The sequence below is a fragment of the Coenobita brevimanus genome, chromosome 38 (assembly GCF_032717465.1).
Source record: "Coenobita brevimanus isolate Jiangsu-jjx chromosome 38, ASM3271746v2, whole genome shotgun sequence".
NCBI classification, from domain to species: Eukaryota; Metazoa; Arthropoda; class Malacostraca; order Decapoda; family Coenobitidae; genus Coenobita; species Coenobita brevimanus.
Window position 1 is genome coordinate 51197308 of NC_136991.1, and position 8886 is coordinate 51206193.

Consider the following 8886-nt stretch of genomic DNA (forward strand, 5'->3'; position numbering starts at 1 on the left):
GTGTTGTGATGACGTGGGAGTGGATGAATGTCGAGTGCATGAGTGACAGGAAAGGCAGTGCAAGGATGGCGAATTTTGTAGCCATATGACTCTGGGTTGCTTACGGGAGAGAGGGTCAGGGTGATGATGAATGAATGATGGTTTGTCTCAATGTCCACAGCATAACGTGAATAAAGGAAACTCAGTGCACGAGTGGTGAATTTTCTTTCCGTATGGGTAGTGCTTTGAGTGGTGAATTAAATGGTCTAGGGTTAATCTGTATATGATACCTGGTAGCGGAGCGCGTTCAGTTCAAGGCTCAAGTTACTGTACAGGAGGTTGGGGTGGATAACTGTTGAAATATACCGTACCTTACATTTATCCTGTGCATTCTCGTAACCAAGACCTGCTTTTGATGCAAGAACGAGAAACTTTGGGAGACTTTATACCGTCATTTCGCTATTTGTGCAAAAAAAATAATAATGAAATGAGGTGCGGAATCATTAGTGTGCCAGCCCCCATAAGCCGGTTTTGTCTGCCGTCTCATTACACTTCGGTTCTCTTCCTCGTACCAAAGTTCTGATTATGCAGGAGGAACGAGACATGGTAACAATATATGCCGGGATTTCCTTGTTCTTGATGCAAAGGAAATCTAGTCACGAAGAGGGGTCTGATCGTGTCGCTTTACAGGAGGGATGGGTTGAAGGAGGATTTTGTTGCATCGTTTCCCTGTCGTTCTCGGTAAATCGTTAAGGAAAAGATGGTAAGGGGGAAATCGCTAAGGAAAAGGTGTTAGGGGAAATCGCTAAGGAAAAGGTGTTAGGGGTAAATCGCTAAGGAAAAGGTGTTAGAGGTAAATCACTAAGGAAAAGGTGCTAGGGGGAAATCGCTAAGGAAAAGGTGTTGGGGTAAATCACTAAGGAAAAGGTGTTAGGGGTAAATCGCTAAGGAAAAGGTGCTAGGGGTAAATCACTAAGGAAAAGGTGTTAGGGGGAAATCGCAAAGGAAAAGGTGTTAGGGGTAAATCGCTAAGGAAAAGGTGTTAGGGGTAAATCACTAAGGAAAAGGTGTTAGGGGTAAATCGCTAAGGAAAAGGTGTTAGGGGTAAATCACTAAGGAAAAGGTGTTAGGGGTAAATCGCTAAGGAAAGTGTGTTACGGGGAAATCGCTAAGGAAAAGGTGTTGGGGGAAATCGCTAAGGAAAAGGTGTTAGGGGTAAATCGCTAAGGAAAAGGCGTTAGGGAAATCACTAAGGAAAAGATGTTAGGGGGAAATCGCTAAGGAAAAGGTGTTAGGGAGCTTTCTTACCGACGAGAATAAGGGTCCTAGTTTCGTCAAAGGAAAATAAATCAGCTTCAGGACGGTGATACGTAACCAAACAACGCCTTTCAGTACTATGTTGTATTTTTCGTTATTTTCGTGTCATAACTCTATAATATTCAGCTTTTGGAGACACGGAAGTGAAGAGGTTAGATGTAGACGCGTGTTCTTGTCGCTTTCCCTAGCACCTCTTCCTTAGCGATTTATTTTTGGACATGACCGGGTACTATAATTTTGTGCGTTATGTATGCCGAGTATGGTGGTATTAGAATGATTTAAATAACAGGAGAGTAAGGTGTAATAAGCAAAATAAATCGCTTAGGAAGAGGTGTTAGGGTCATCAACTGAGCTGAATGGGGTTAGGGAACATTGTCCGGTTAGGGTAAATGAACTGCTGTCATTTTTTTTTTTTTTTAATAGGATTGCTTCAGAGATGGACACTATTAATTAGCATCAGCGAATTATAAACTGCTTGCCCAGTTAAGAGAGAGAGAGAGAGAGAGAGAGAGAGGGAGAGAGAGAGAATTATATAACTACCCTCTTTTGTTTATAGCACGACTCTCTTTTTGTGCAGCCGTACTCTCTTTTTATGCAACACGACTCTCCTTTTCAGCAGGAGAGCGTCAGTCAGCTGTGTTTACCGAGCACAGCTGACATTTCAAACCAGTTGTGCAATGTGCTCTCTTGGCTTGACGCTGCTCACAGGTGGATGTACTGTGTGTGGGGTTAGTAGCATGTACACTTATTGCAGCGAGGTAGTGTAGTGGGTGTACAATGTGGGGTTACTTGCACGTGTACTTAATAAAGGAAGTACAGTATTCATTGTTAGAGGTGGATGTACGCTGTGACGTTGCTAACTTGTACATTTAGCACATTTAGACGTGCTTATTACTGTATTAGCCAGAGGTGGATGTACATTGTGAGGTGATTTGTTTGTACACTCAACAGAACAAGTACATCAGTGAATTTTTATTAGTCAGGTGGATGTACTCTTGTTTGTTTTTGTTTGTTTGTTTGTTTGTTTGTTTTTCCTGTTTCTGGACCCAAGCTGTACCATAAGTAAGAGTTGTGATAGTTTTGTGAGTGTGTGTGTGTGTGTGTGTGTGTGTGTGTGTGTGTGTGTGTGTGTGTGTGACAGATTTATATGGTCAGTAACTGAATGTGGAAGTGTGAAAGGATGTGTAGTGTGAGTTAATGGGTGTGTGTAAGTGTGAACGACACATAGGGTGAGTAAGTGATGGTGGAAGTGTGCTAGGGTAGTGTGTAGAGTGAATAAATGAGCGTGTAGGGGTGTAAAAATTGTGAAGAGTGAGTTAGAATGTGCTGAAGTGTAAGGGTAAGCAGTGTGAGTTAGTGTGTAAGGATATTATGTAGGGTGAGTGAGAGAGTGCAAGATTGTAAGAACATGCAGAGTATGTGTATAATGTGTAAGAATATGTAAGGAGACTCTGAGTGCATAGGAGTGTAAGGATGTGAGTGTGTGTAAGCGTGTGAAAGTGTGTATGATTGAGTGAATGTGGGTGCTGAGTGTTGGTGAGGGGCGTGTGAAAATGGTGTGAGTTAAGTAAGAGTGTGCAAGAGTGTAAAACGGAGTAAGTGAGAGGGCGTGCCAGAGTAGGAGTGAGTGAGAGTGAGTAATAGGTGTTGGTGAGGTGCGTGAGAGTGCGTAGTGCAAACAGGAAGTGAACAGCGCTAGGGAAAGTGAACGGCGTAAGATGGTGCACTGGGAACACATAGGGGAGGGGAGTAGGGAGGGGGGAATGGAGGGAAGGGGAGGGAAAGGGAAGTGTTGGTGTGGGAAGGGGAAGGGAGAGGAGGGGGTGGAGAGGAAAGAACCTGGGAAAGGGGAAGAGTGAGGAGAAGGGAAGAGGGGAGATAAGGAGGGGGGAGATAGCAAAGGGGAGAGTTACTTTAGGGAAGGGAAGGGGGGGGCGTGGTAGATGGGAGATGAAAAGAATGGGTGAAAGAGGGAATGGGGAGAGGAAGGGAAGGGAATGGTTAGTAGAGGAGATGGGATGGGAAGGGAAGGATTGGTGGAGAGGAAGGGAAGTAGTTGGTAGGGGGAGGGGAGGGGAGCGGGGGCTTCTGGAGGCGAGGCTGTAGAGGGGGAAGGAGGAGGAGGGTGTAGAGGGAGGCGGTGGTGGAGGGGAGGGGAGGGTAGAGGGTTGGGGATGGCTGGTTGAGAGAGAGAGGTGGGAGGGTGGTGGGAGCAAGTATAAGATGAGGTGGAGCTTGAATAAGATGGTGGGGGGAGATGGAGGGGGTGAAGATAAAGTGAGGGAGAGGGGAAGAAGACTGAGAGTTGGCAGAGAGGGTTGGGGGAGGAAGTGAGGGTGATGAGGGGCAGGGAAGGGAGGGAGAGAGGGGAGGGAGGGTGGAAGTAGTGGAGATGTGAAGGAGGGATGGGTAGATAGGAAAGATGGAAGAAGTGGAGGTGAGAGGAGATGTGGAGGGGGAGTTAGAAGATGTGGAAGGAGTGGAAGTGAAGTGAGTTAGCAGGGGTGGATGGAGGTGAGAGATGTGGAGGAGTGAGGGATGAGGAGTGGATGTAGTGAAGGTGGTGTGGGAGAGTGTGGTGGTGTGGTACCGTGGGAGAGTGTGGTGGTGTGGTACCGTGGGAGACTCCTGCATGACTCACTTCACCGTTACTCTCACCCACACTCACCTCTTCACCCTCCCAACTTTAATAATAATAGTGATGATGATGGTATTATTATTATTATTATTATTATTATTATTGTTATTATTATTATTATTATTATTATTATTATTCATGCAAAGGTTAATTGGTATGGTTAAATATAGTGTGTGTATATATATATATATATATATATATATATATATATATATATATATATATATATATATATATATATATATGTGTGTGTGTGTGTGTGTGTGTGTGTGTGTGTGTGTGTGTGTGTATAACGGTGTATACTGGTATGAATGTATACATGGGCAGTTAGAGCTGAGGGAAGGGACTGGATGAGAGTTGTTATGGAAGAGAGAGAGAGAGAGAGGGGGGGGGAGGAGCAACAGGAGGGGAGAAAAACACATGGAGAGTAGGGGGGATGCGGTAAGGTAGAGGGGGAGGATTGACAGGTGGGAAGATGGTGGAGGGGAGGAGGAGGAAGGGGAGAAGAGTTGGAAGAGAGACAGGAGAGGAGGAAGAATACCTGGAGGAAGGAAAAGAGAGGAGTGGAAAAAAAGTTGGAGATAAGGACAAATTAAAGGAAGGAAGGAAGGAAGGAAGAGGAGTTTTAAAGACGGAAGAGGAGGAGGAGGAAGAGTTGGAGGAGGGAAGGAAGGAATAGAAGAGGTGAAGGAGAGAAGGAAGAAGGGAAGAATAGGTAGGACAAATAAGGGACCAAAGAAATTGACAAAAAAGGAGAGTATATTGGAGAGAGAGAGAGAGAGAGAGAGAGAGAGAGAGAGAGAGAGAGAGAGAGAGAGAGAGAGAGAGAGATTGGTGTAGGTAGAGAGGAAGAAAAGCGAGACTAAAGAGATGGAAAATGAATCAGTATGACAGATTAAAAGGGGGCGTGGAAGAATATATGATACGATATTGTTTGATATAGACGAGAGAGAGACAGCAAGAGTGATGGAAGGTAGAGACGAGAAAATAGAGAAGTTAGCTAAACATAGGAAAGGAGAGAAAGGAGGGAAGGGAATTAAGGAAAATGAGAGGGAGGAGAGAAAGAAAAGAGGAGAGAAGGGGGAGGTAAGAAAGAAAAGGAGGGGACAGGGAGAATTGAGAGGAGTGTGTGGTGTGAAGTTGAATAAGAGGAACGTGTGGAAGACAGGAAGATTGTGTGCTGTCATGGTGGAGAGAGGAGGAATGCAGGAGAGAGAGGGGAGGAAGTAAGGAGGAGGAGAGGAGGAATGGGAGACGGAGAGGAAGGGATGAAGGAAAGGGAGACGGTGTAAAGAGAGGAAGGAATGAGACGCAGAGAGTGCAGGTAGAGTAGAAAAGTGGAGGAAAGGTAGTACAAGAAGGTGAAGAGAGAATGGAGGGAAGGAGGAAAGAAGAGGAGGAATATGAGACTGTGGAGAGAGGAAGGGGAGAGGAGAAGGAGAGCGAGCAGAGACAGAAAACGAAAGAAGCTAAGATGGAGGGTAGGAAAAAGGAGCGAAGGAGGATAGGAAGAGAAGGTGGAGGAAGTATATGAAGAGAAGATGAAGGCTGGAGACAGAGAGTGGAAGGAGGGTAGGAAGAGAGGATGGAGGAAGGGTAGGAAGAGAGGGTGTGGAGTGGAGAGAAGGTAGGAGGAGAGGAAAGATGAGAGGAGTGGATGGAGGGATGAGAGGGGAGGAGTGAGACAGCTAGAGGGTGGTCATGTTGTACAGTAATTGTATCAGGCACGAACAAGCTGCACCCTCGCCTTATGGTACTGTCTCGCTACAAGACTTTACATTTTATTTCAGTTTATTTTCTTGCTTCCTATGTATGGCCTCTCCACTTGCACTAATGTCTATTAATGTCTATATTAATGTGTCCACTAAGGTGACGTGTTGGTTTGTGCTTCATACCTCCAGACGACTTTATTTAATTTCAGGTAACATGTTCTCGGGAGTTGTTCGGGAGATGGCTGGTAGAGTTGAGCAGAGGGTGTTGCAATGGTTTGGGCATATGGAGAGAATGGATAATGAGCGATTGGTGAAAAAGATAACTAGATCTGATGTGAGAGGTGTAAGACTGAGAGGAAGACCACGAATAGGATGGATGGACAGTGTGAAGAGAGCGCTGGATGCGAGAGGGATGTCCGTTGAGCAAGGAAGAGTGGCTGTGCGTGACAGAAATAAATGGAGAGAAATTGTGAATGAATAAGTGATGACGCAGCCCTGAGGGGATATTCTCCCGCATTTGGTCTGATCAGCTAGTCAGGTCAGGTGCGGGTAAGGGGATGGGTCTGTTATGATGTGGCAGGGGTAAACCAGTTCTGCTGTCGGGCCCTGCTGTGGATGTCACTGCTTGCATTGCGCAGTTGACCCTTGTGCGGTGTGATGCGGTGAGGATCTGTCCGTTCTCCCCTTTGGGGCTAAGATGCGAATGAATGTGTTTGAATGGATGAGTAAATGGAGAGTGAGTCGTCCTGTCTCGGCTACCTCCCTTTCCTTGGGGGAAGCAGCCTAGGTATATAGATAGAGATAGATAGATGTTCTCGTGTTGATGTTTGTGGCTGTGGGTTGTATAAAACCTGGGATAGGAGGCTTCGTAACACCATTCCCACGGCGATTTATTTGGCATAGTACATCTTAACAGTCTTTTATGTTGATGTCGACGTAGTTTCCATCAGTGACATACAAGACGATACTGAGGCTTGGTGGGGGAATAAGTCAATAAGGGAGAGGTGTTCAGAATTTTCCAGAGCCGCTTAGAACACCTATAACTCACACTATCACCCATGCATGGAGCGTGGGGTATGGGATTTTTTTTTTTTAATGCACGGAAGAAGAAACCACGAGCCAGAAGTTGAAAAGATTGTTCCCTACAAGAAAATAATAATAATAATAATAGTAGTAGTAGTAATAGTAGTAGTAATAATAGAGTGAGGAGAGGATAAACCGGAACTGGTAACTGGAGGCCTCAAATACCACGAGGGAAACTGATAATAAGCTCTAATGATACTAATTACGCCTGCAGTTTCCTTTCATTGTCAAACTGGCAGAGGGTGTGTGAAAAGGATGCATGTGACTGTATAGCACATGGTAAGGGGCACATGTTGTTATTCCCCCAAGCTTATATGGCCAGGAACTCGGTGCACTGCAGGATGTAGTTTCCCTTCTGCAGTCCACCATCCGCCCATTGGTTGACAGGAAGGGAGGTGAAGGACGTGTGGATAACCGGTCAGTGTACCCGGCCAGTTATATCGGTGCTGCTACGTGAAGGCATCCGTCTCTGTGCAGCATCAGTTGTTCGCTGTCAGACTCCATAGTGACCCATGTAACATACTTTTGTCTCGAAATTTTGAGCAGGTTCAGTACCGTGGACCTAATGAAATGCAGGAGAACTAGGGTGTATAACATAGAGGTGAAGTGACGAGAGACACATTCCGTGGTAGAAAGTGAAATATGTGAGAGTGGATGGTGTACCCTGGGAAGAGGAGTCGTTACCTCTTGTAGTAGGAATTGCAGTGCCTGGAAGTCCTACGGGAGGCCACCCCACTGACTGAGGAATCTTAAAGGAGGAGGAGGAGGAGCAGGGTGTAAGATGTTGAGTTGAAGAGGGACACATGAGGTGGAAGATGATGAGGTATGTGAAAGTGGGTGTTGCTGTGTCGTGGGTGGAAGGGTCGTTATCTCTAGTAGGAATGCAGTGCCTGGAAGTCCTTTGGGAGGCCACCCCACTGACTGAGGAGTCTTACAGTAGGTACACCGTGTGATTTCTTGCCCTACCTTCTTTTGTACACACAGACACAAGCATCTTCCCAAAATTTGACGAATACATAACGGAAAATATCGATCCATCTGAAACACCAACTAAGTGGAGGTGCAGTTATCATTGTATTTCTACAGTTTGTAAATTTTCCTCTGACGGAACTGGGAAGATTGTTTTGCTTTGTAAGAGGTTGATTCATTAGACCTTGGGAGTGACGAAATGAGGCTGGGTCGACATTACTTAGTCCTTCGGATGGTGACTATATAAGCATCCTTTTTCACTGCGATGGGTCATATAATTTGCATGGAATCTTTTGGTGACAGAAAAAAATGATACTGGAAAAAACTGATCCCGTGTTAAGGGGTCAGTAAGAAATAAACTCTGGAAAGATTTGTGAGAAGGGAAGACAGTGAGGAGGATTAGATGCTAAACTAAAGGATGGAAGAAAGACTTAGGACAGAGAATTAGAGATAAAGGAAAGAGAGGGAAGCTGAAATGGGGGACTAAAGAGTGTCTGATAATAATAGCTGAAGGGAATGGGAAGAAAATGGTATGGGAGGTTTAGGAGTTTACGATGAGAGAAGGACATGGGAAGAAGCTGAAACAGGAGGCCAAAGAATGTGTGATAAAGGGGAATAAGAAGAGATGATAATGGGAAGATGGAAGACAAGAAAATGTGTGATAAAAGAAGAGAATCAAGAGTGGTAGGGGGAAGGTGAGAGACAAAGAATGTAGAATAAAATATAATGAAAATAGGAAGAAAGTGCCGAAGAGGATGGAAGGGAGACTTGTGATAAGAGGAAGGGAATAGGGAGAGAAGCAGAGAAAGAATAGGGAGAGAAGAGAGAAGGTGGACAACAGGAAGAAGCTGCGGAAGAGACTAGGAAGAGAATGTGGAGGGTTGTGGAGAGAATGGGACGAGAGAGATGATTTATAAACTGGGGGCGGGGGATGTGGGTAGAGTGCTTTAGGTAGGAATGGAGAGGGGGAGGGAAGCAGTGAGAGGGAGGGAAGGAGAGAGACAGTGAGAGGGGGAGGGAAGGAGGGAGACAGTGAGAGGGGGAGGGAAGGAGGGTAACAAGGAGTGAGGAGGACAGGAAGGGATGAGGTATGGAGGAGGGGAGGGAGGAAGGAAGGGAAAAATTGAGAGAGAGGAGGAAGGGAGGAGAGAAGGAGGGGAGGAAGGAAGGCAGTGAGAGAGGGATTGG

General features: G+C 45.7%; 1 protein-coding gene across 1 annotated transcript in view; it reads left to right on the forward strand.

Moving 5' to 3' along the window:
* The window catches only part of ced-6 (PTB domain-containing adapter protein ced-6), a 102087-nt gene that overhangs the window by 16146 nt on the left and 77055 nt on the right, over positions 1-8886 (forward strand). The gene's annotated exons all lie outside the window — the stretch shown is intronic.